The sequence below is a fragment of the Oncorhynchus keta genome, chromosome 7 (assembly GCF_023373465.1).
Source record: "Oncorhynchus keta strain PuntledgeMale-10-30-2019 chromosome 7, Oket_V2, whole genome shotgun sequence".
Lineage (NCBI taxonomy): Eukaryota > Metazoa > Chordata > Actinopteri > Salmoniformes > Salmonidae > Oncorhynchus > Oncorhynchus keta.
Genome location: NC_068427.1, coordinates 15,009,893 through 15,033,800, shown reverse-complemented (window position 1 = coordinate 15,033,800; position 23,908 = coordinate 15,009,893). Strand labels below are relative to the sequence as shown.

Genomic DNA, 23,908 nt, shown 5'->3' with positions numbered 1-23,908 from the left:
TTTTCAGTTTTATAAATGAGAATGTTGTGACATACTCATGTGTATAGTGTATGTAGACACCCCTTCAAATTAGTGGATAACACTATTTCAGCCACACCCGTTGCTGACAGATTAATATAATGTAGCACACAGCCAAGCAATCTCCATTGACAAACATTGGCATTAGAATGGCTTGTACTGAAGAGCTCCATGACTTTCAATGTGGCTCTGTCATAGGATGCCACATTTCCAGGTCAGTTGGTCAAATTTCTGCCCTGCTAGAGCTGCCCCGGTCAACTGTAGGTGCTGTTTTTGTGGAAACGTCTAGGAGCAACCATGGCTAGGGCACAAAGTGGTAGGCCACACAAGCTCACAGAATGGGACCGTCGAGGGCTGAAGTGCATAAACATTGTCTGTCCTCAGTTGCAACACTCATTATGGAGTTCCAAACTGCCTCTGGAAGCAACATCAGCACAAGAACTGTTCGTTGGGAGCTTCATGAAATGGGGTTCGATTGCCGAGCAGCCGCACACAAGCCTAAGATCAGTGTGTGCACTGCCAAGCGTCAACTGGAGTGGTGTAAAGCTCACCGCCATCAGACTTTAGAGCAGTGGAAACGCATTTTCTGGAGTGAAAAAATCACACTTCACCATCTGGCAGTCCGATGGACAAATCTGGGTTTGGCAGATGCCAGGAAAACACTACCTACCCGAATGCTTAATGCCAATTTAAGTTTGGTGGAGGCGGATTAATGGTCTGGAGCTGTTTTTCATGGTTCGGGCTAGGCCTCTTAGTTCAGTGGAAAGAAATCTTAATGCTACAGCATACAGTGACATTCTAGACGATTCTGTGCTTCCAACTTTATGGCAGCAGTTTTTTGGAAGGCCCTTTTGTGTTTCAGCATGACAATGCCCCCGTGCACAGCGCGAGGTCCATACAGAAATTGTTTGTCCAGATCGGTGAGGGAGAACTTGACTGGCCCGCACAGACCTCAACTTCATCGAACACCTTTGGGATGAATTGGAACGCCAACTGCGAGACAGGCCTAATCACCCAACATCAGTGTCCAACCTCCCTAATGCTCGTGGCTGAATGGAAGTAGCAATGTGCAGCAATGTTCAAACATCAAACATCCTCGCAGCAATGTTCCAACATTAGTGGAAAGGCTTCCCAGAAGAGTTGAGGGTGTTATAGCAGCAAAGAGGGATACACTCCATATTAATGCTCATGATTTTGGAACGAGATGTTCGACGAGCAGATGCCCACATACTTTTGGTCATGTAGTGTATATAGTATGAGCGAGAGAGCGCGAGAGAGAGAGGAGAGAGAGAGAGACAGCACAGCTGAGAGAGAGAGACAGACAGAGTGGCTGAGAGAGAGACAGACAGAGACAGTGGCTGAGAGCAAGTAGGAAGAAGATAAAAAAAAAGAGATAAAGAGATGGCAGATTGAAACAAGCATTCATACCACACGCCAACCCGTGATTCCTCATGTTCCTTTGATTCTAGCTGGCTTGTGTTAGCTTGCTACCTGGAAACTGTTCTGTCAGAGGAAGAGGCATGCTACCAGAGACAGAAACCGTGGCAACAGGAACAGCAGCAACAGCAGTAGCTCACAACACAGGCCTAGTTTGAGATAGAGAAGCCACAGATAATGAAGGGAGTCAGATCCCCTAGTGGTCCCATGCCTGAATCTGGCCAGGTTGCAGGATCAGAGCTGGCTATAGTGGCTATATGGGGGGGGGAGTTGGCTGTACTCAGACCTAGCTGTCCTATCAGGCATCATCCATCATCCATTGTTAGCCAGGCTTGCCTCAATCTTGGTGTTTGGCTTTCTTATTCACCAATGTGTGCTCAACCTTGTGCATTCACATACACACACGTAGCCCAAGATTTACACAATCATAATTTGCAGCCATTACTGGTCTGCAAGAAGACAGGCAGTCCCATAGGCTTCCTATCCAGCTTGTTACGTACACCGCAGACTGTACTCTGTCCTGGCCCAAATCACCCTCTGTGTCGCGCAAAACAAACAGCAGGGTCAGGAGATGGTGGTTGGACTGGTGAAGACTTCCAGGTCCAGCTATGCCAATATTAGTTGATTGTCTGAGCCAGATGGCCCAGTACATTGTTGGAGGATTAGATGGTTTGTCTGTTACCAGTGTTGTAAAAGGACAACCTTCCAGAGTTGGATTATAGTATGACCATCACTCCAATTAGACCTGAAACAGATCCCTTTCATCTTTGAAACAAGGGAGTGGACATTCAGTAAATGTTTTCATGGAAACTGCAAAATAGGTCAAGAACATCCTTCTGTAGCTCAGTTGGTAGAGCATGGCGCTTGTAACGCCAGTGTAGTTGGTTCGATCCCCGTGACCACCCATACGTAGAATGTATGCACACATGACTGTAAGTCGCTTTGGATAAAAGTGTCTGATAAATGGCATATATATTATATTATATTAACATGTGCTGTGTTCACAACAAATAACCTTGTTTTCAGCAGAATGGACTGTTATATGGACAAACATTAAAATTCCCATTACAGGACCAATGAGCACAGAGTACATGACGAATGGTAAACTTACCGATTGCTGTCGTGATTGAAGAGAGGTTGTTCGCTACGTCATACAGCATCCTTCAAAAATAGGAGAAACTCAAATAAACAACAAACATCCCAAACAATCTTGTGCCTGCTTGAAAGCCTGAGACAACAACCTTCAAAGCAGCCATGAAGAGGACCTATTGTTTGATGAGGCCATATAATTCAGTGCATTTTAAGTGAAGATGTTGAAGTACCTCTGGATGGTGACTCATGTCCCTGAGCCTAGAATACCTCACTACCATGGGCCAGAAACAAGATGAGAGGGAGAGAGAGAGAGAGAGAGAGAGAGATGTCTGGGCTTGCGTCTCCAACCTCTATGATTCAGTTGTGTTTGTGCCATGTTCTTTCCATCAATTCCTTTGATAAGGCATCAGGTTTGTTGTCCACTGGGACTGCCAATAGATGGAGTTGATTGGTGCTCCACTCGGGGCCTGAGAGAGAGAGGACGAGAGAAGACAAGACGAGAAAGAATGTAAAGCCCCAGCAGAACCAGTACCCCTCCACACCATTGACCTGCATGATGAGCACAGACCTGCAAAGTGCTTTTATTTTCCACCACTCCATCTCTCCCCATGTAGCGCTCTCCTCCCCCATATCTGATGTTCTCTGTTCATTCAGGGAAGATCAAAAAAGATGAAAGGAATGGAGGCAATCATGAACTTCATTCTTGGATGTTTCTGTGGAAAGATGGTTGTCCACTATGTTTTCTTCGTCTCATGTTGATTTGAATTTGTTAGTCGTCAGTCCACTCAGATATGTGCGTGATTTCAAAACTACATTATTATTTTTTTAATGTTAAAAGAAGACTCCAGAAAACCATATACACCGTAATCAATATTTGCCGGTCACTGCTATACGTGCATTGCATACATGCGTCCTTTTTAATTCTGCTGCCGGCACTTCTTCATCCTTCTCTTTCATAAAAAAAAACAACTATACAAAAGAGCTGGAGTAGAGGTACAACAGGCACATTCAGAGTCGGTTGGTTATTGTCCACAAAGGGTGTTGTGAACTCCCCGTGTGGTAACCATAACAGTTTGTTTTGGACTCCTACTTTATAGGAACCTTCACATGGACAGCTAGCTAGCCAGGGGGAAATTGATATATTACGCAATCATCGGTTTCTGATGGCAGTCGTAGCGGTATGTCTTAGAGAGAGGCATTCCACCATCCGCACAGTGCAGCCAGTGTGGTTTTTCTTCTTTGAGTTAAAAAGTGCAGAGCTCCTGACTTTATTCGCAGGACATTTGCCAATCACAATGTTTTGGTGATTATTTTCCAAGGATTAGGGGTATTTTTCCGGTAGATTGTAATAGCCTCTGTATATTCTAACCTCCTTTTAATCAGCGGGGAGAAGGAACAATCACTTCCATCACTGGGATATAGCCGCTCTCCCAGCCAAAGTGTGTTGCTTATTTATCCAGCGTCTCAGACTCCCCCAGTTTATTTTATCAGACTGAGTGAAATTCCAGTATTGGCTCCAATTCGGGAGGTACTAGGGGCTCGTCTTGCCCCCTTCTCTAAGCAAATGCGGACAGGGGAAAGGTGTATAGGGTTATGGGGGGGGGGGGTACATGTACAGTTTTAACAGTGGAAATGTTTCAGACACTGAGAAATAGGATCTCTTAAAGAGTCGATGACAGACACGTGCTGAAACGGGCCGGTAGTGAGAGACGCGGTGGTGGGGAACACCAATAGGGCTGACTAACGAGAGGATGTGAACAGTGGGAACCCTTAATTAAGCAGCATTACAAAGCCATGGGCTCGTGTGTTTACCTGCACGTATGTCATCAAACTCATACACCAGAGAAAATCAATGGCGGACCAACTCAAAGTATAACCATACACATACGCACACAGGCACGCACATAAAAACCAGCAGACGCGCTCGAACACAGAATGATATTTGATCATGTATTATTCTACCTATATCAAAGGCTGGTTGTGTCAATTGATTTGCAGTATCGACTGGGGGAGGGTAAATGAAGGGTTTGGGTCTACGGATTGGCACTGAAAAGGCCCCTAAGAGACTGGCACCGGTGGACCGATTGGTGCCGGATCTCTCACGTCTCACACACAGATGGAGGCTCCTCAGAGGTGGAATGTGAGAACCATCTTTTTTTTTAAATAATAAAACATTCAAAAAGTTATTATTTTTAGATAAAACTATATGAAAATGCATTCACGTCACAAAATAATTGATTAAAACACACTGTTTTGCTTTGACGGTCTACAGTAGCCTCAATAGCACTCTGTAGGGTCGAACCGTGGTATAGCCAGAACACAGCCAGGAGACTCATTGTTCTCACCCCCTTCCATAGACTTAAACAGTGATTATGACAACGTCCGGAGTATGTTCTCAAACCTATCAGAGCCCTTGCAGCATGAACTGACATGTTGTCCACCCAATCAAATGATCAGAGAATGAATCTAGTAATGAAAACATAAGCTACAGCTAGCTAGCGCTGCAGTGCATAAAATGTAGCAAGTTGTTCACTCAATAGTTGAACAGTTTTCTAATTAATTTCCTTGTCAAATGAAGGGGAAGCAAGAGAGAGCTAGATATATATACACAAACACACATACACAGTATTAGTCAAAAGTTAAGACACCTACTCATTCCAGGGCTTCTTTATTTTTACTATTATTGTGGAATAATAGGGAAGACATCAAATCTATGAAATATGCAATCATATGCAATCATGCGGTAACCAAGAAAAGTGTTAAATCAAAATATATTTTATGAATGGGGTTCTTCAAAGTAGCCACCCTTTGCTCATTCTCTCAACCAGCTTCATGAAGTAGTCACCTGGAATGCATTTCAAATCAAATTGTATTTGTCACATGCACTGAATACAAAAGGTGTAGAACTGTGGAATGATTACCTACAAGCCCTTAACAATGAAGTAAATATTTATAAAAAGGCTCATTCAATTAACCTGTGTGCCTTGTTAAATGATACTTTTTGGGAATTTATTTCCTTCTAAACAGGTTTGAGCCAATCAGTTGTGTTGTGACAAGGAGGGGTGATATAACTCAGAAATGACAACTAATGTGTTTGCTCATTGCCTTATTTCATTAAAATTGGCAATACATTTTTTTTTTTATCTTATAACTAACAATGGGTGATAAACCATTCAGTGCTCACCACACATTTTCATTTTCTTCTTTCTTTGTCTTCTCAGTGAGATGGATTCATGGTTGGAAGCAGCTCATTGGGCCACTGATGTTCATATCAAGTCTCCAATTAATTTCTCCATCACGCTAATGTGCAGTATCGACTGGTACCACTTTGATCTGTATTAGTTAAGGTTCCACTACGTTTGATCCCTCTCACCAAGACCTCACGGCTTGACCTCTACTGCCGGGCGGGTTACTTCTCAGTTCTTTGTTGCTGTCTCTGGTGTGTGTGTGTGTGTGTGGGGGTGTGTGTGTGTGCGGGGGGGCTGGCTGGCTGTCTGTGGCCTTGCTGCCCTCAGGGACTGGTTACAAAGAGACTGAGCTCCTCATCTAGCTTTGTCTACCACTTTCACAGGCCATCAAAGTCAACCACAACACCCCATTAGTGGCCATTTGGGAGAAAACACATTTAAATAAATGAATGAATCCAATGTGGACAAACAGACATCATAATAGCAACCATAACATTGTCTAAGCTATTAGTTAATACACCAGCTTAATAACCATAATGGTTGGTGTTACGAACCCAATAACTAGTCTACTAACATAGTGGCACTCGCTAAGTCTAGGGCTGTTAGGCCTAGTTACATGGTATGCAACCTGAATGAGCATGTATGTGAGAAATCAGCCAAGGGAGACAGCAACCTTACCTTGGTCCAAGGTCAGCTCTCTCTTGACCTCTTGGTCAGCCAGTTAAAGCAGATGATTATTTGTTCCGATGGTGACGAAACATACACATGTACAAAATTAGAAAAATACAAAAGGCACGCTCCTTAATAAAGACTCAAAAACAAATTAAAGGCCTCATTACCAGGAAATAAAAGCAGCAGGCTCCCCAAGCTGGCACTCTGACGTTCACCCTAATTGGCAGCACCTGATGTGCTTATCAAGCCTTGGCTCAGAAGCCAGACCTGGTTGCTGCCACCTGGGGATGGAGTGTGGAAATGTATCCTGGATCGTGTGTTTGTCTTTGTCCTAACACTAACCTTGCCCCCCGTGTCATAACAGTTGTAATCGGATCCCAAATAAAATGCGTCTAATGTGTATTAATTGATAAGGAATTAATTTGCTTGTTAACGCAGGACATAGCTGTTTTGCCTTTCAACAAATTGTTTTTCCATTTCTCATTACGTGGTAATCCAAATAGCCTTTGTTTTACCATATTCTAATAAACACTGGTGATTTTTCCCTATCAAAGCACAACCAGAATTATATTGTGATACATAGGGATCCACATGCCGTATTAGAGATATTTATTTGTTTTAAATGTATTATGTCTTCTTTGATTTTATTGAACCTTTATTTCATCAGGGAGTCCAATTGTGTACAGTATGTGTTTCTCTGTGCTAAACTCTAATGTTCATGTTATATATCCTTTGTATCAGACACTGGGAAGCATCTGCTCGCCAACAGACCACTGTATTTGGTGGACTTGCATTGTACTGTCAAGTAGGTCTATTCTGATGAGAGGTTTGTTGCCCACACACAGTTATATCACATACAACAACAACATGCGCTTTGTAAGGCGGACTAAATAGCCCAGAGCGAATACAGTACAGAGTGAATACAGTACAGAGTGAATAAAGACACATTGTAAATGTATTGAATGAAGCAGATCATGGAAGATTATTTGTACTTTACATATCAATCCAAAGGCACAATAAGTGTCATCTTAACCCAGGATATCCAATGCCTGAAAATGGTCTGTAAGTATGAGAGCCGGAAACAACAGCATCAGAGTTACAGGCTAGAGCTAATATGACAGCAAACAGACAGAAGAGGAAAGAGGATTGCTAAAGAAAGACATATTTAGATTTCTGTAACATTTCTAAAGAGCAAAAGTTCATCTAAATTGACTCATGCTTTAAAAAGAGATACAAATGTCAAACCCAGTGAAAAAAACAAACGAGAGTAAATACCACTTAAGTCTCAGAGAAAGAAAGCAGCAGGTTTCCACCGCCATAGAAACAACTGTGAAAAATGCAATTCCACCGGCCTTTCTCCACTGAAGTGTCGGGGATTAGGGCACCAGAGGCACACAGGGCAACCCGCTGGTCCTACACTGCTCTCTCACAGGACCTGATATACAGGACCCATTTATATGCCGCTATTACAAACTCCTGACTTATGGCCACACTGCCATTTTGGTGACATCTGTTAGGCATCCAGGAATCCGCTTAACCAACAACCTTTTTCTCCCTTCTTCTCATCCTGCTTTCTTTTCTTCTCTTCTCTTTCATTTCATTAAATCTGGATGGGATGACACGTCTCACCTTTTTCATCCTCCCCTGTGTGAAATTCTCTTTAGATATATTGAGGTTTTGGGGAGAAAAAAAACGGTTAAGAACCCAAACAGTGGCGACACCTACGGCGAGCGGAACAAGGGCGACCTTGTGTTTACATTTACGCGGAGCCACTACCCCACTGGGTTATTGATGTGGTGTTACAGGCCTGGAGCTAGCCAGGCACAGAGAGCAAGAGAAAGGAGGCAAAGCGGTTCTCATCGTGCTTCGCCAAACCACTGGTCCACGGGACTCCAGGCTGCCCCCTTTTGTTCAGGTTGAGTAATAGTGTTTTGGATCTGTACACCTAATAAGAGTGTATCAGAGGGAACCAGTGACTCCCGACTCGACTGGAGAGAGAGGAGATTAGCTCTGTAGACATAGTGTAAAATGGATGCTTCCAAAGCTCGCTGAACGTGAAAGTGTGGGACAATTGTCTCGAAGAAAGGAGACAGGGGGTTGTGTGTGCGTGTGTGCGTGCGTGTGTGTGTGTGTGTGTGTGTGTGCGTGTGTGTGTGTGTGTGTGTGTGTGTGTGTGTGTGTGTGTGTGTGTGTGTGTGTGTGTGTGTGTGTGTGTGTGTGTATGTATGTGTGTGTGTGTGTGTGTGTGGATGTCTATGACCCAATGACTGACCCAACACAACATTCATCATCCCAGTGTTTTCCTTGTGCTTTAACAGCTTCTGTCCCTCTACTGACCCCACTGGTCAGACACAATATAGCATCACACAGATCTAGGAATCACTGCATTGATAGCCATATCTCTTCAACCATGTAATTATTGCTATGTACATACAGATGGATTAGCTATTTACACACAGATGGTGCCCTGCTAGCCTCATATCCTACAGATGGCATAGGGCTGCTACAGAGAGACCATTTTAGATACTTGTTTTTGTGATATGATCCATATTTATTTGAGTTTCCTAGAAAATAAATAACACAGATAAAAAAAGGTTGTAGAAACAGATCGTAGATATGTTTACAGTTTTATTTCCAGATTACAGAGCTCATCTTGAATTGCGTATTCAGTTTATGTACAGTACAAGTGCACAGTCAAAAACATACAGTATATCTATTTATTCATGTTTTAAAGTGATTCAAAATATGGAAACATCACCCCATTTAAGTGTTCTGTGAACCATATAAATGGATGCACAAGCAAGGCTTCTCCGTATTAACTATTGATGTCTGGACTGTTGTGATGCTTCTATCTCTGCATGGCTCTGGTACTGTGGGGAATCAAAGAACTGGAATAAAAAGTTACAGAGGACAAAATGAAATACATGGACATTTATTTGTTAGAAAATGCATTTGCCTGTTGTGGAGAGCATGTTTCTCTGAAATAGACGTGGATGCATTTCATCCTAGTGCTTCAGCATGGTACTAAAATGCTCTTAAAAGCTGTTAACACTATACAGACCATGGAGTAAATAACGTGTGGAAATAAAAGCTTCCTAAAAATACAATAGTACAAATAAATAAAATAGACTTTCCATTTGGCTGTTGTATTATTGATATGGGACAAAATAGTCCAGATGAAATAGTGGCTTTGAAGGACACATTGGGTCAAAACAATTCAAATATGCCAGTCACAAAAGCAGCAACCCAGAACTTATAAGGCGTCTTTTCACTTCTCCCCTCATTTCCCTGTCTAAGAGTTATAAATAAGTAAATGTCTCTCTCTTGCAATGATAGAAATGTTGCTTCTGCGTTCTCCATATGGGCCATGGGCATAGAAGTTTAGCTTTGTAGTGGATTCAAGGAACAAATAGCTTTTAATTTTTTTAATTTTTTTATTTGTTTTTACCACATTGTACTTAGTCAAAGGTATACTCACAAAATAATAAATACTGTCATTTACCTCTTTGGGATGGTAAAACTCCTATTCTACTCAGGCTGTTTGGATCAGGAAAGGTGAGTAAACTACTCAAGGGCCCCCTGTCTGAATCTTTCATTTGTAAATGGACCTACGCTGTAGCACGCCACAGGTACAGATAGTACTACGTGTCATTACGTAGCCAGGATGTACGTGTCATTATAGGATAACAGCAATGGTAACTCATTGAATCTCTAAATCCACCAAAACATGGTTTGCCTTAGACACTTCAGAGCAGTCAGAACAACAACATGTGTCAGGTGGAGCCAACAGACTCACAGGTATATGGGCTCATGCTCAGTATTTGTAGCAACAAACACCTGAGTATGAGTATGTGCTCAATAGGAACATGAAAGTAAGGTTGTAAGCGTTGTAAGCGTTTCTTTAAACTCTGTGGCATTCTGTGGGATGATAAAAAAATATATATATGAATTGACACGTTTTGTCTTAAAGGCAAGCATAAACTGTATGCTAATATATCTACTAATATCGTACTCATTATGCCTGATTCTGCTGAAGAACTCTTATTTTAAATCCGTCAGAGATTATTTGATTTAAAAAAAAAAATAAAAAAAAAAATGTAATCAACCAACTCCAAAAACCAACTATTGCGGAAGACCCCTCGTAGACATGGACACAATATCCTCTGTCATAATTTCATTTCCCCAATCCCGCCTGTAGACCACCACTCTTCCCAAAGAGACTTCATACAAGGGTCAGGGTGTCAGGATTAAGTCTAGAAAATGGAGGGGGCAACCCTCCCTTTTAACCCCACCAGCTGTTATCTTGAACTAAACCCCGCTGAAGAGAAAGGGATCTATAAGGCCCAATCAGAAGATATGACTGTGGGGTTAGTGCGCCACCATCATGTACGGTTGAGGTAGATCGTGTACAGAAGGCTGGCGGGGAGTGTTCCACAGAAAACCAGATTTGAGATTCAAAAGGGCTAGCACATCACCCGCCATTTTAGCCCTGTCAAACAAAGACACAACAAACACTTTCAGAGTGATTAAACACTCAATGAATGTACCGAGTTTGACGTCAAACTTTGCTGAAGGGGGAGAGCAGAGATAAAGGCGAGGTGTAGGGTAGATCAAGCACACATACTGTATGTGATGTGAAAGAGTAAGTCAGTTGCAGACGCAAACATTGTTGTGCAGTGACTGGAGGGCTGACGGGTTGAATGGTCGGCTGGATGGACAATCCGAAAAACTTGTGACAGGTTGGGGGCGAGGAAAATAGCCCGCGGGACAAACTAGTTGAGAGTTCAGGAGAGGGGCAGTATGGCAACGTCTGGAGAGAGGAGGGAACTGTTGTATCCTTCAGTCTAAACCTATGAGCAGTCACCATCCTCCTCATCATCTTCGTCATCAGCATCACCATTAATGAACTCCAGATGAACCCAAATGAAATTGGTTCATTTCACTTGGAGGTTTCTGGATTGTTGGCTTGTTTGGCTTAATAGCCAAAACAGAGGAGGTGAATCTGCGGCCACGCTGACCTGAAATCACTTATTTTGGATTTGAACATGCACAATTGAAAAGGGACTCGCACATTAGAGCTTTCTTTGATGCAGATGCATAGTAACAATTGAATAAAATCAGAGAGAATAAATAGAAGCTCGCACACTGCTATTGCTAGGATCACTGCTCTTTACTGAGATGTAGGTTTCAGCCTCAATGCCTTCGTCAGAGCTTTATTTGAACATGCAGAAATGTTACACAGCAGAACAAGCGGAAACTTTGTCACAATCTGTTTTAATAATGATTATTATTATTATTATTATTATTACTATAATAGTAGTAGTAGTATTGTTATTATTGTTATTATGTACCACAGCCAGCACAATTGGCCCAGCGTGGTTCGGGTAAGGGGAGTGTTTGGCCAGGGTAGGCCGTCATTGTAAAATAAGAATTTGTTCTTTAACCGACTTGCCTTGTTAAATAAAGCTTAAATAAATAAAACTATTATTATTATTATTATTGTTAGTATTATTATTATTATGACATAGTTATACAGGTATTTGTATAGGGAATATTTAAAGCATTGCGTTGTTATCATATATTGAATGTTGCACTATACTTGGGAGACATTTAAAGCCTACACTTATTTTAAAAAATACATAATTTTTACTGGCTTTCCAAAATGTACAGAATAAATAACAATTGATCATTTAAGAGAAGTGCATTTCAGTTTATTAGTATTGTTTGTGTACAATATTTTTTCACCTTTTACACTTGTATATAAAAATATTAGATATAACAAGTATTCCATTGGAATGTATGAGATAGTATGTCTTTGCATTATGTTTTTGACATAATATTGAAAGTATGAATGAAATACAGGCCTACAGTACTTCATATAAAAAAAGATTTGCAAATGTAATCCTGTAAATCTAATTGATTAAATCATATTATCGTATTTCAGTGTCACAATACATTACTTTAACTAATAAATGATGAAATACATTGAACTCCACATGTTTGACATAAATGTTTATGATATTTTAAAATGGCAAAAAAATAGCAGCACATATTTTAAAGTCAAAAATAACTCGTACGTTTTGTTAGTAACTCCTATTATAGAGTGGTAGTTAGAACCCACTCCTGTTGATGTAGGGACCCAAGTGGAACGAGACCGGAGAACAAAATGTGACACATATTCTTAATGTATTCCATATCTCACATTTCCATGCTTTGGCTGGAATCCCAGACCTCCTCACATGACCCTAACAACATAATTACACACAATTTACATCACATTCACTGTTGGCACTCATTCAAGACTTTAGAGGAAAACAAGTCCACCAGACCTATCTCTTGTTTCTTCTCTAGTCATCGAACCCCTGCGACGAGAAATACCAGAGATATGATGAGATGAAATTTGAAATCCCGAAGAGCGATTAATTCATTCTCACACATGGGGGGGCCAGGCAGGCAGGCATCAAAGCGGGGTCGGCTCCAATTTTGGTCCATTAATCTCCAAAATATGGACCCCATGCCTGAGCCAATGGGATGGCCAGATCTGACCGTCTCCTACTGATACACAGAGTTCATGTGGAGTTCATCATGGTGGCTGTGGCAACATCGAAGACTTTCCATCTGAACTCAGAAGGCGGTCACAGTGGCCTAAAAACACCCGGTCTAAATGAGTGGCGGTAGTGATGAGGAAATAGAGTTAAACTAACAGAATGTTCTCTTCCACGTACAGCAAATGTTTTATTTGCTCATTTCTCAGTGTTATTTTTCATTTTCAGGAGGGTAAAGGAAATGTAGACTTACTATTTTACATTGGTCATTAAGGGATATAACCCTCAGTCTCACAAGAGAAGTTAACTTAGATTTTTAATTAAGCTGTAATTGACCTACATGTATGAGTCCCGTCCCCCCTATGTTTCGCATTCCACCAAAAACTGTAAAATGCCCGTGGATTGGTGAGGAATTGACAAATTGTATCGTTGAGAGGGATGAGGCAAACATATTGCAAATTGAGAAATCATGTGACTAAAACTGAATAAGAAGGAAGAAGAAACTACACTATGAAACAAAGATACATGACATAAAGAATGATAGTAAAAAGCTTTGGATTGAGTGTGGAAAAGGTGAAAAAAATATTGTTGTCTATCAACAATGATAAGCCACCGGGGTCTGACAACTTGGATGGAAAATTACTGGATAATAGCAGACGATATTGCCACTCCTATTTGCTATATTTTCAATTTAATCATACTAGAATGTGTGTGCCCCCAGGCATGGAGGGAAGCAAAAGTAATTCCATTACCTAAGAATAGTAAAGCCCCCTTTACTGGCTCAAATAGCCGACCAACCAGCCTGTTACCAACCCTTTGTAAACTTTTGGGGAAAATTGTGTTTGACCAGATACAATGCTATTTTACAGTAAACAAATTGACAACAGACTTTCAGCATGCTTATAGGGAAGGACACTCAACAAGCACAGCACTTACACAAATGACTGATGATTGGCTGAGAGAAACTGAGGATAAAATATTTCTAAAACTTAAAAGCATTGTATTTGGGACAAATCATTCACTAAACCCTAGACCTCAACTAAATCTCGTAATAAATCATGTGGAAATTGAGCAAGATGAGGTGACTTAACTGTTTGGAGTAACCCTGGACTGTAAACTGTCATGGTCAAAACATATTGATACAACAGTAGCTAAGATGGGGAGAAGTATGTCCATAATAAAGTGCTGCTCTACCTTCTTAACAACACGGTCAACAAGGCAGGTCCTACAGGCCCTCGTTTTGTCACACCCGGACTACTGTTCAGTTGTGTGGTCAGGTGCCACAAAAACGGACTTAGGAAAGGGAACACGGCTGGCCCTTGGATGTACACAGAGAGCTAATATTAATAATATGCATGTCAATCTCTCCTGGCTCAGAGTAGAGGAGAGATTGACTTCATTACTATTGACATGTTGAATGCTTCATCATTACTATTGAATACTGTCTGTTTGAACTACTGGCGTACAGCTCGGACACCCATGTATACACCACAAGACATGCCTCAAGAGGTCCCTTCACAATCCCCAAGTCCAGAACAGACTATGGGTGGCGCACAATACTACATAGAGCCATGACTACATGGAATTCTATTCCTCATCAAGTAACTGATTGAGGAAAAAACAGATCAAAATACACCTTATGGAACAGAGGGGACTGTGAAGCAGCACAAACATAGGCACAGTCAAAAACATACACACACACACACACACACACACGATAACATGCGCACTATACACACCACACGTACACATGGATTTTGTACTGTAGATATGTGGTAGTGGTGGAGTAGGGGCCTGAGGGCACACAGTGTGTTGTGAAATCTGTGAAAGTATTGTAAAGTTTTTAACATTTTATGAACTGCCTTCATTTTGCTCGACCCCAGGAAGATTGGGATCCATATTAAATTGGGATCATATTAAATACAAATTCATGAACCTATTTATGTGATATTCCATTGGAGTCTCATCTGCCCTGCATCTGCCCTACAATGTGCATCTGCCCTGCTTCTGCATATGTGGCCATTGACTGGGACACTACTGCCATCAACAGGGCACTGAGCGTGTCCCCTGACACAGTCCAACCCAAAATTAATCAAGACTCGCATCCACAAACAGTTCATGTGAGTGTGTTCCGCAGTATGTACTACTATCCTCTGAGACTGACTTAGAATGACAGGAACTCTTGACCTCACACATGCTGCTCTAAACAGGACACAGAATCGGCAGCGGTGTGATGAATGTAGGACACTGCTTGTGCCCTGTCACTGTATGACAATGTGCCTGTTCTCTCCTCATCTCTCAATCTCCTCTGAGAGCATTAGAGTGATAATACTTTAGAGGCCACTGCCCGCTTCTAAACCTCTCCCTCTAGGCCTGCCGTGAACCTTTCACCCAAACATCATATCACAGAGAACAAGGGATTGGAAGGAAATAAATAGAATAGGCCATGGTGTGGTGTTCTAGTACAGTACTCCCCTCATTTAGGTCGGATTAAAGAATGTCATTTTTTTTATTTTATATTAAAGTGTCAAAATCACTTCCTGTCCCAGCTGTTAGCAACAAATGGATTGAGACATGTTTGTCATGTTTTATTTATGGTCGTCATGATTAAAGTGTCTGTGTGAATGTGTTCGTGAGTACGTGTGTGTATGTGTGTGTGAGGGTGTGTTGCATAGATATGGGTGCGCCTGAGTACAGTGTCTGTGCAAAGAAAAGGAATGGTGCTGGTTTCAATGTGATGCGGTTTGCCAACAACGCTACCACTAAACAAACAGGCCATCAACACAAATGCCAAGGCCGACATTGATTTACAACGAAAACAATGAAAACAAATCACTTTCAACAGAAATTACAGAATTAATACAAACATCCCAAGTAAATTACAGACTCAATTGTCTCTGGGAGGCCATGCTTATGATATATGGAAATCATTTGGTGTTGATTAGGCCGCTGGGTTGTTCGATATAACGTTGCGTTGCTTCGGTGGCTAAACTAAATACTGCTCAATCAAGGACCTGCGTGATATTTCAATAATGATCTAGGCCCGGCGGAGATTGATTGAACCTCCATTGTTTTCATCATCAACTCTCTCATGATATCAGGAGGACTGAACACAGAGTTGACAGAGAACCAGGCTGCTATGTAGGTTAGCTCGACAAAAAAAAGTGCTTTAAGCTGAAAGAGAAATAAATAAATAAAGTGTTTGGAGAGGTGAGTGCTCGGTCAGCTCGTCTGCACATCCCATCCAATGCCACAGTTGTGTCACATCTGAGGGTGGTCATTAGGCCGTTACTGATCTAATGTGTGCTGTCTACCGTACAATCTCGGAGCCAAACACGGGACACACAGAAACAGACTCACACTTTATTCCAATAGTTACTGTTGAGATCCAAATTTACCTCACACAATTATGCATTCCATTGTATCTTTAATTCATGTGAGAGAAAAAATGTATGCATATTTGTTTCCTGCTAAGAATTGTATATTAAATGCTTTGAAAGCCATCCCTGGGTAATTTGGGGAAACAATCCATAGATTTGAAAATGTTTGGTGCCATACAGATACACGAGACATAGCTCTTCGTTTTTTTGCTAGAAGGAATAATAACATTTAAAATTCACCAAATGATAATGTCTTATTGACATACATTATTTAACATATACACATACATATACATATACTTCAGAATGTATTCACACCCCTTTACTGTTTACCATATTTTGTTGTGTTACAGCCTGAAATTAAAAATGGATTAAAGCTACATTTTTTGTGTCACTGGCCTACACACAATACCCTATAACATCAACGTCGATGATAAAAAAAATATATATGTTTACAAATTACTAACAAATGGAAGCTGAAAAGAAAAGCAGAAATGTCTTGAGACAATCAGTATTCACCCCCTTTGTTATGGCAAGCCTAAAACAAATCAGGGGAGTAACCTTTTTCTTAACAAGTCACATAAAAAAGTTCCATGGCCTCAGTCTGTGTGCCATAACAGTGTTAAACATCATTTTTGAATGACTACCTCATCTCTGTATCCCACACATCCAATTATACATGCGGTCCTTCAGTCAAGCAGGGAATTTCGAACACAGGTTCAACCACAAAGACCAGGGAGGTTTTCCAATGCCTTCTCCAAAACTATTGGTTGATGGTTAAAAAGAAAAAAAAGCAGACATTAAATATCCCTTTGAGCATGGTGAAGTTATTAATAACACTTTGTGTACCAATAAACCCAGTCACTACAAAAGATACAGGCCTCCTTCCTAAGTTAGTAGCAAGAGAGAATTGAAACCACTCGGGGATTTCACCGTGACTTTTAAAACAGTAACAGAGATCAATGGCTAACATAGAAGAAAACTGAGGATGGATAAACAACATTGTAGTTACTCCACAATACTAATATAATTGACACAATAATAATATAATTGACAGAGGGAAAGTAAGAAGCCTGTGGAGAATAAAAATATTCCAAAACATGCATCCTGTTTGCAAGAAGGCACTAAAGTAATACTGCAAAACACGTGGCAAAGAAATGCACTTTTAGTTCTGAATACAAAGTGTTATGTTTAGGGCAAATCCAATACAACACATTACTAAGTATTATTATTTATATTTCCAAGAATGGTGGTGGCTGCATTATGTTATGTGTATGCTTGTAATCGTTAAGGACTCGCATGTTTTTCAGGATAAAGAAGAAACGGAATGAAGCTAAGCACAGGCAAAACCCTGGAGGAAAACCTGGTTCAGTCTGATTTCCACCAGACACTGGGCGATGAATTCACCTTTCAACAGGACAATAGCCTAAAACACAAGGCCAAATCTACCCTGAGTAGCTTACCTAGAAGACAGTGAATGTTACTGAATGGCCGAGTTACAGCTTTGACTTAAATCTACTTGAAAATGTATGGCAAGACCTGAAAATGGTTGTCTAGTAATGACCAATTTGACAGAGCTTAAATAATTGTTTTAAGAGAAATGGGAAAATGTTTCACAATCCATTTGTAGAAAGCTCAGGGGTGTGAATACTTATGTAAATGAGATATTTATATATTTAATTTACAATGCATGTGCAAAAAAAATCATCTAAAAACATGTTTTGACTTTGTCATTATGGAGAAGTGTGTGTACACAGGCTGTAACACAACAACATGGGGAATAAGTCAAGGGGTACGAATACTTTCCCAATGTACATGTTTTGAAAGGCAACAAAATGGTCGAGATAATGCGCTACGCTGCTGACGAATGGCACATCCCATACCTCATCAGATCATCACACTTCAAGTATTTTACTTTACGTTTACGGTTCATCATCTTTCACATCTTACACGACTTGGGGGCGAGGACATGTGTGAAGGATAGTGAATGGTTTAGAAGGTCGCGGTTTACACCTGTCAATGTTTTTCTCCTCTGTAAGGTGTGTGTGGGCCTAGGGCTGTCATCGTGAAGTTATTCTAAAGGGTGAACTCTCCGTCACAAAGGGCCAGCCATAGAACAACACCGGGGCAATATAGCGCTCTACTGCAAGGAGTGAAATGTGGTCTTGTAGACATGATGAGAAAGGGCAAAGTGACAATTTCTGTTTGAGAATGTTGACTGAAATGTGGTAGTACACCATCACAGCTAGCACGGCAACCTGGCAGGTGCATTACTGTACCCACAGATCAGTGGTCCACTCACACGGATTCGTATCTCTGTGTACCGGATTTCCAGAATAGCACAAACTGACATTTAGAGGTGTGTGTGATTTCTGTGTGTTTGAGTGTCCTTCCATTTCACAATGGCCATGTAAAACACAGCGTGTCTCTGTGACTTAGATATGGAGTGACCTCTGCGTGACCAGCTACTCTCACCCACTCATTCGCCGACGGGGATACACACAAAGAACACAGACACGAAAAGTGAAATTCTCCCGACTTTTTTCCTTCCGCCTTCACCTTGAAAATGAACTATAAAAGAGATAAAAGTTTGATGTGGGTAAATGCAAGTGCAAAGCATTTATCTGCAAAAACTTTTTTTTAAATCGACTTCTTGGTTTCTATATTGTCTTTATGTGAGTGCCAGAGTACATCGAGTTAAGAGTGGTAGAAGTGGATGCAAGTTTGAATATGTTTCTAAGATTTATAAGCGTACAGTTTTCTTTTGGTCTGTTGCCCAAAGCTTCTGAAATTACTTTTGACCACCATTTTAAGTTTGTAATTGAAAGTCTACAGTAAACCTTAAGAAATTTAATATTGTCAGCCTTTAAAATCAAGGCCACAACTGTTAGCCATGCGCAATTGTACAACTACTAATTTGGTGTCATTACATGATGAATCTTAGTTCACAAATATTCAATATGTTAATACATACTGAAAATACAAAATATGATTCCGAACTGACTCCTATACGCATGCACTTAAAACCTCACATTTTCAGATAATCTAGCTCTGATCTCAATTCGGCACATGGAGCTCAAGGTGCGATTCGGCACTGTCTTTCTTCAATAAACTATAACTATTCTTCAATAAATGAATGCAAAGTACAGTATACAATAATTTTATTTGTATTTGATATATAACTGCATACAAGTAGAGATAAAACTGTAACATTATCAGCTTTCTATTTTTTATCTAAATACTCATAATAATTCATTCAACATGGACAGTACAGTGTCTCAGATGTTATGTAGTTCAACTCATAATAACTTATTCATTTATCCGTATTTATTATTATTATTTATTATACTTATTTATCTTATTTAATTGAATCAATTCCACATGATGAATGCACCGCTCATTACCTATTTGTTATTTATTTGTACTTATTTGTACAGTTTGTACAGTTTGTTTATTACAGGTATATGTACAGGTATATGTACAGGTATTTTATTCTTATCGTACAATGTACAATAATTTATTGTACATGTGAAACATACCGGAGTGTAGTTGAATATAACAAAATATGAAACCACACAAAACAACCATGTCACTGGCATGAAATAATTATATCAGCGTCAATAATCAGTTGTACAGAAAAGTCTTAATTCCGGTTCTGTTTTAAAGTAGGTTTTCTACTTTTCTGAACACACTTCTAAACCTACAATATATTTGAGAATAGTCTATATAAGGGTAATCTGATGCACTTTACAGTTAAAAAAATTACTAATGAAAAATGAAATAACGATCTTGTAATTTTTTTTATAAATTATGGAATTAGAAACTATTATTGTTTTGTAAATACAGCTGTAGTTAAAACAAAATAATGAATCTTCTAAAAATTCATGCAAAGTATATTTCTAAATAATAAACAGGGTAGTCATAGACAAAAATCTAATTGTCTGCTTCCTGATAAAATAATGTTTATATAACTGTACATACTGTATACATATCTAAATAATCATCATCACACTCAACCGTGAATATAAATGTAATTCATATGTTATAAAGGTGTGACATATCAAGAGTTGTAACATGTTAATTAAACAATTTAATAATAGTTAATTTAACTGTACCCACATCCACATTTTGCTTCTACATTTGGGATTGTGTCACATGTAGTGAGAAAGCACAACGTCCTGCCAATACATGCTGTCTGCTGAAGTCTGACAGGGCCCGGAACATAGTTCCACGGTCCCACCTGAGGCATGGACTCTACCTCAGATTCACCCCGTTACATAAAGACGAGACACACAGCTTTATGGGGAAGACAGACATGAAACAATGTGACTACATGGCCACATGGCCATAGAGAGAGAGAACTCAAAGGCTAACCCAAGCACATGCTGACCTACATACTGTACTTAATGGAATAGTGTTTATTTTCTCTTTACTATCCTGTATGAACAGCATGTGTGTGTGTGTGTGTGTGTGTGTGTGTGTGTGTGTGTGTGTGTGTGTGTGTGTGTGTGTGTGTGTGTGTGTGTGTGTGTGTGTGTGTGTGTGTGTGTGTGTGTGTGTAGCATAGACCAGATACAAACAGTGGTGTTCTTATTTTCCAGTTGTACAAAACCGCCCTGGTGAAACATGATAGGCTGCAATCATAAAGGTATGGCTGTAATTTATGTTCTCCCCTGATGGTAATTGCTGCCTGGACTCTTCATAGTGCCCCACCAGTTCACCTACTCTGGTATTCAATTATGTACGGGGAACAAACCCTCTTGTAACAGAGACGATTGGCTGCTCAGGATTTCACCTTTGACCCTGTATTTTATCAGTCTCATCCTGCAGGAAGGCAGTTTGGGTTTGTGGGAGAATCCACATAACTGACTGATGACTAGGGATATATTACCTTGATGGGGTCAGGAGAAAGTTGGAATCCCTCATTTACTTTGATCAATTCCACGTTGGGCTGTTTCATATTAAATTTAGAGTAACTCAAGTGAAGTACTAAAGTAAAGTCAAATGTTTGAGGTAATATGTATAATATTACAATTATTATGCAATTCGTGGTTTAAATCATTAATGCATTAGTATAATAAGTATTGCAATAACTGTAATATGATTAATATGGTATTGTTATGTGTTATAATATGTCACTGATATGTTATTGCTGTTTAATAATTGTAATGTGAATGGTATGTGGTTTAACCCTGAGAGGACTGGGTGATGACTCAGAGTGATTATGAAGTGGCCACAGAAGAAACGATGCAGGCTAAAGTAAGATGGATTCCTAGGCAAACTTTCAGTCTGTAAAATAGGTCAGCCAGTCATAATGGGAATGAACTTTTGACCTGAGAATTTTTTTTTGTCTCTATTGTTCCAACGTTGGTCTGCCCATACCCATCCTTATTATCAAATTTCTCTATCAGATTTATCACGCTATTTACTTGTTATCGAAAGTGTTGTTTCATAAGGAGTATTGCTTGTAAAATATTGGAGGTGGAAACAGTATGGCTCCCCCCGGAGAGTGGAAACAGAGTATGGAATTAAAGATAAGTGTCAGCTAATATCAGGCTCTAATGTTCATTACAGCAAGGAATGTTTTTACGGTACAATCGACAAGCAATGCTCATGCAGCTACTGTACTAACGCAAACATTAAAAGTTCATGGCACAGAATGTTATATTAAAACAGATTTGTTCCCCTTTGTTGCGTATACATTCAGCCTTGTCAGAGAAGTATTGAATAAGATTGGCAGACCGAGAGTTGCTTCCTCTTTTTTTTTAATGGTTTTGCATAATGTATTTCCGCTAGTTCTGACTTGATTTCTGTCCACAGCAAGCCTCCATTTGGCTTCATGGGCGAGCAGCTGCATTTATACACACAAGAAACAAGATGGCGGCTTACAGTACCTTATGTCTCCAACACGGTTTCCTTCCTGTGTCGGAGAGTGACTGTGCCACCTCGACGACAAATCGTTTAGAACTATGGACGCCATGTTTCAATCTCTCCCTTCTTCCGTTTTTTATAGACGTTTTAAAGTAAGTCCTTGTTACTATAAAAAACTTATTATCAACTCTCTAAATCACAAATGTCTATGTTTTGATATGAACAAAAATGCTAAATAATCAGACAGCAGGTTTCCGTATGCCTAGCGTACATTCCCTTTCTCTCCCGTTCCCTTTCGCTGTGTGTCTCATTGTCTGTTTTTGAGTGCTATTCCTATCCTTCTCGGTCTGCAGCGGGCTCATAATATCAGATTGCACAGCCTGCCCTGGCCAAATGTGAATTTTATACTCTAGTGAACACAGGCTTTACACTTTCATTAGCTCACATTCTCCTCAGCAGTGCAAATGCCATGTCGCAGGACGGGGGGGCCCCGGCTGACTGGGGCTGACAGGGTGGAGGAGGTGGGAGGGCGGGGGCTGCAGGAACGAGTGGGGAAAAATGGACTTCCGGAAAGTACAGCTTGCCCCAAAGGCACAGGCCCCAGAGGCACAGGCCTGATCGGCCACATATTGCAAACACCAGCATGGTAAAGAAGATACCACCCATTGCTTGGAGTAGATGTCGTAATTATTTCCCCAATGTGTGATACTGCTCCTAATTACGTAATAATTACTATTTATCTGGAGCAATGTTACACTTCTACACACAGATTCTTGACAAGTATGTAAAATTCATTATTAGTAGTGCAAATATTTGGTTTCCATTACTGCTAACTTAATTACCTCCATTGGTATTGAAGATTTTCAATTTACAGATGAAAAGCTAAATGAATATATGATGAAGTCATTAATTGCATTGTTTAATTGAATTATATTTGTTTTTGTCCTTAATAGTATTTTCTCATACCTTATGTATAATTCATGTTAACTGCTCACCTCCCTTTAAATAATGCCATACACTTTGAAGAACAAGACAATCTGTGGATGAAAACAAGAGTTTTAAAATAGGATTACTTTCCTCTCTTTTTATGCGTTGTCGTGGTTGTCTATCTCTTTGCCTCCCATCCTCAATTTGTGCTTTGTGAGCCAAAATGAACCAAACAAATTGAAAGGAGAAATGTACACGTACATCAACATCTCCAGATAGAAAAAGGGGCCAAGCGATACGAGAATTGTTTCTGTCAGCTCTCCCCCTGAGAGATGAAAGCAAATGCTGGCTCTGTCTGAAGCTATTAGGTCGAGGAGTGCTTCTCGGCCTACCCTCTTTGCTCCCGCTCACGACTCCGCTCTCTCCAAAAACTCACGACTGGCACACAAACTCAGCTTCATACCAAGTTGTTTCACACACTTGTAAGAATGGACTTCGATTGTTCTTATTTTGTGTCATTATATAAAGTCAGAAAATTCTGTAACCTAACTACATAACAGTAGATGTCCACTACATGTCATTCAATTACTAATTTAACTACATTTTGCAGTAGCTTGCTGGTAGTTGACTACCTACTGGACTAACTAACTAACTAACTAACTAACTAACTAACTAACTAACTAACTAACTACCTACTGGAACAACACACTCCTTTAAAAAAATGCATATATATGGGCGATGTAGGCAATCATTTCCGTTGTTTTTCAGGAAACACACC

General features: G+C 40.2%; 1 long non-coding RNA gene across 1 annotated transcript; it reads right to left on the bottom strand.

The window, feature by feature from the left end:
- Positions 1-2,565: 2,565 nt before the first annotated feature.
- Positions 2,566-22,485, bottom strand: LOC127931068 (uncharacterized). Its single transcript, XR_008139685.1, has 3 exons — positions 22,227-22,485; positions 2,778-3,014; positions 2,566-2,616 (listed from the first exon to the last, which is right to left on the bottom strand). It is a non-coding gene; the product is annotated as an uncharacterized LOC127931068 (long non-coding RNA).
- Positions 22,486-23,908: the final 1,423 nt, after the last annotated feature.